Consider the following 4299-nt stretch of genomic DNA (forward strand, 5'->3'; position numbering starts at 1 on the left):
TACACTAATAGTTATATTATTAATGTATATTTTTGAAACATTTTAGTTAATACTTTCTCCAGAAAAATCCTAGCATTTACTATAAAAATATTCAATATGAAAATGCTTTATTATATCCTAATGAGAGAAATTTGTATCTTCAAAAGAAAATATTCCATCTTAAATAAAAATCAGATTTATGAGAAAATATTTCATCTAATACGTACATAAAAACTTCTAGCTTTTGAAAATTGTAGCTTAAGTAAAATTTTTCTAGAAATACTGACGCTTGCTGATACCTACCCAAAATAGCTATTTTTATTGATTTTATTCGTTCAAGGGCATTATGGTCATTTCGCAAAGCCAACTCACCACCCCCGCCGGCCCACCTCCCAGCCCGCCCACGCACCCACGCGAAGGGAAACGTCGCCGGCCTGCCCGACATCCGCCTCCCCACAGCACCGGCGCCCATCCCTCACGCTAGCCCTAGCCGTCGCCGGCCTCGCCCTCGTGCGGCACCGTCGTCGCTGACCTACCCTCGCCCGTGCCTAGCGCCGTCGCTCCTCCCTCCTCCTCGGCGCCGCCGCCTGACGCGAGCGGCACCTCCGTCTCTACAGGCCGCTTCCCTCTTGCACCTTGCGCTCCCTGCAGTGCCACCCGTGAGCACCGCCGTGACACCGTGCGGGTAAGTCCCTCTGATGACCTGATCCTGTCTCTACCCCAATGCCGCCTTGCGGTTGCTTGCGGTGCTTCTTTTGTTGCAGCGGGCTGCAGCGCCAGTGATTTCCGATTTTGTTCTGCAGCAATCGCGCCAATCAAACTATAATGCTAAATTTGTTGCTATTGTCATTGTTCCGCACGTATTATCCTGAATTAGAGTCAAGTCAGTGAATAGATAGCAGGCACAGTTACAATATCTCATTAGCTGTTTAATTAATTGCTTGCAAGCAAGAATTGTCCTAATTCCTATGTTCTGGTTCAAATGGACGGTTGGGCTGTGAAGAAATTCCCAGAGCCAGTTCACTTTGTTCTGTTCTTCATTTGATGTTGAGTTACGACAATTAGGATTCTGGTTGTTCCATCTGCTAAGTAACAAAAATTGCAGGCGAGCCCTATTCATCTTAACTTGAACAAGGTTCAGAATGGTAGCTCGCATGTAAGATTTTTGTGCCTTATGCTAAACTGCTAGGGAAGGTTAACAACCTAGCTCAGAAAATAACCTGATGCTTGACCTTGACTTGAGTCGCTTGCCTCCTTTGGAGCAATAATCCAATCTTGAGAAAAACTAGTATTGTACAAAATTTGTCAGCACCTTTAAAGCCTGAGCACTTTGTAGTTGACCTTTTTCCCCAGTACTTCTTAATGTGAGTTGGAGCTGTAGTATTGCTCCCCTGTTAGTGACTTGCAATACAATCAATTTTAGTGGTAATGTTCATTGAATGAATCCTGATCAGATGGTGATAACTTGTGTATCATCATCTTTTAGTGAAGCTTGGTTTCTCTGTTACCTATATCATAACTTCTTGCTACTATTTACTTTAAACTGATCATGAGATAAGGTTTTCTTGTGTAATCCTTTTTGTGCACCGTCGTCCACATGCAGGGTGCAGCAAGCATTTGTGCACCCTAGAGAGCAGATAACAATTTCTTTAAAAAAAAAAAAGAGAGCAGACAACAATCCTTGCAGGTGGACATATAGGACAGAAAAAATGTCGCATTGTCTCTAGAAAGGATAGACAAAGAACCTGTAGGCAAAGAACCTGTTATGCATAAGATATCTTGTAGGATGATGCAACTATCTGGTCGTGGCATACTAATGTACTCGGGGTTTTTTGGATTGATGCAGGAGGAAATGCCGGGTCTTGATTCTTTGCTGGAGTACAATGAAATTGTTAGGAAGATATTTGGTAGTGAAACAGAAGGATATCTGTTTTATAACAAATACGCTAAGGGGAAAGGATTTAGTGTTAGGAAAAGCTATTGTGAGTGGGGCAACAGCCACAATGAGAGGACCCTTCGGAAGTTTGTTTGTAGTTGTGAAGGTTTCCACAAAGAGAAGGAGTTGAAGAGGGAGATTAAGAAGCGGAAGCCACGGGATATTACTCGTGTTGGATGACCTGCTAAATTTGTGATTGCATGGGATCAGAACACAGGGCAGTGGTATGTGAAGGATTTCATCTATGAACACAACCATCCAATGGTGGAACGAGACCTTGCTTGTCTTCTGCGTTCACATAAAAGAATCAGCGATGAGCAAAAAACTGATATTGTGGCTATGCATATTTCTGGGATCCGCAAACACCAGATAATGGATATTATGGAAATGCAGTATGGTGGGTATGATAAGGTTGGATTTACAACAAGGGACTTGTATAATTTCTACCATTGCAATAAGGTGGAGACAGTTGCTGCTGGTGATGCTCAAACAATCATCAGTTACCTGACAGAGTGCAAACGTAGGGATCCTGATTTCTTCTTCGACTACAAGACTGATGGGAAAGGGCACCTCAAGGGACTACTCTGGTGTGATAGTCAATGTCGGCTTGATTATGCAGCGTTTGGTGATGTCATCATATTTGATAGCATGTACAAAATGAATTGGTACAACCTGCCCCTTGTTACTTTTGTTGGGGTGAATCACCATGGCAGCACAGTTCTTTTTGGATGTAGAATTATTTCCTAGGAGACAATTGAGTCATATGTGTGGATTCTTAGCACATTCTCTGATGCCATGGTTCAGAAGCATCTGGTTTTCGTGATCACTGATGGAGACCTTGCTATGCAGAGAGCAATCGGGCTGGTGTGGCCGAATTCATCGCATAGGCTATGCATATGGCATATTGAGCAGAACATTGTGCGTAATCTTCACGATGATGGTGTGAAGGCTGATTTCAGGTATTTCCTTTATGATTGTTGCTCCATAGAAGAGATTGAGAGGAAATGGCTGGAATTCTTGGATAAGCATAACGTTACAGATAAGAAGTCGTGGCTGTATCAGATGTATGAGAGGAGGGAAATCTGGTGTGCTGCGTACCATGCTGATAAGTGCTATTTAGGACTGAGGAGCAACCAGCAGAGTGAGAGCCTAAACTCTAGGATTCAGGTAAATCTAGATCGTAAAATGACATTGTTCGAGCTGGTTGAGCACTTTGACCACTGCCTTTCACGACTGCGTAGTAATGAAACGAATCTGGACTTTGAAGCATCGAATTCTTTGCCATGCTTAGAACCAGATGCTTCAATTATTGAGAAAGCGGCTGCGAAATCGTTCACACCAAGAATTTTTACCACAGTGCAGTTCAGCATAAAAGCAGCAAAAAAGTGTTTTGCGAGAGAGATCCTAGATGGCTATGATGCGATTAAGTATATTGTTGGCAGGGAGGATAACGGAGACAGAGAATACCATGTGGAATGTGAGATATGTGTTGATGAAAGCAATCTGAAGGGAATTTGTTGTTGTTGTCTTAAGTTATAGTCCCTTGGAACCCCTTGCTCACACATCTTCTTTGTATTGGGATATCACAAAGAACACGAGCTTCCAGTCTGCTGTGTTTTGAAAAGGTGGACAAGGGGGCCAAGAGTGCATTTCCTCCTATAAGGAAGAGCACCATGTATGACCATTCCGATAGCCTACAGAGGTACTATGAGCTACGCAATATCAGTCACACTACATCCTTTGTAGCATCTCGTTCACCTGAAGCATATGAGTGGCTGAAACATGTTCTGCATGAGGAAGCTGCTATGATCCTACCAAATAGAGGAGAGAACGGAGACAAGAGGTTTGGTCCGGTGCTGCCGCAAGGCTTGGATGTTGATTCTGTAGAGTCCAGAAATGTCTTGGATCCCATGCATGTTCCTAGCAGAGGGGCCCCAAAGAAAAAGTTAAAGTCAGTTTCAAATAAGAAGAGATCTAAGGTGAAATGTACCCTATGTAAGGGTGAGGGTCACAATCGGCGAACATGCTCCATGAGAGAAGAGGTAGTTAAGAGTAATGTTCATCAAAGCTAACAACTGCCTGTCTGTGATGATTGTCTAGTTATGGCTAATGTTACTCTTCATTTGTAGGAAACAAAGTTCCCTGAAGATGTGCTGGATATATGATTTGCCAAGGATTCGCTTGCTGTTGCATAATAGGTACGCTGGTGCATAGCTCATTTAAAGTGATGCTTGTGTTGTTATGCTACTCAGGCGCAAGCCCAGTAGTTAGTTGGACCTTGTGATGCTGCCCTCAACTAAACTAAAACTGAAACACTGCACTCGCCGCTTTACTAGAGAATATAGCTTTTCTTTCATATCCTTTGAACATTTTCACATGATCAT

General features: G+C 42.9%; 1 pseudogene; it reads left to right on the forward strand.

The window, feature by feature from the left end:
• The first annotated feature begins 2176 nt into the window (after window positions 1-2176).
• Window positions 2177-3045, forward strand: LOC136483244 (protein FAR1-RELATED SEQUENCE 5-like; annotated as a pseudogene).
• The last annotated feature ends 1254 nt before the right edge of the window (window positions 3046-4299 follow it).

Source organism: Miscanthus floridulus, chromosome 9, assembly GCF_019320115.1.
Source record: "Miscanthus floridulus cultivar M001 chromosome 9, ASM1932011v1, whole genome shotgun sequence".
Taxonomy (NCBI): domain Eukaryota; kingdom Viridiplantae; phylum Streptophyta; class Magnoliopsida; order Poales; family Poaceae; genus Miscanthus; species Miscanthus floridulus.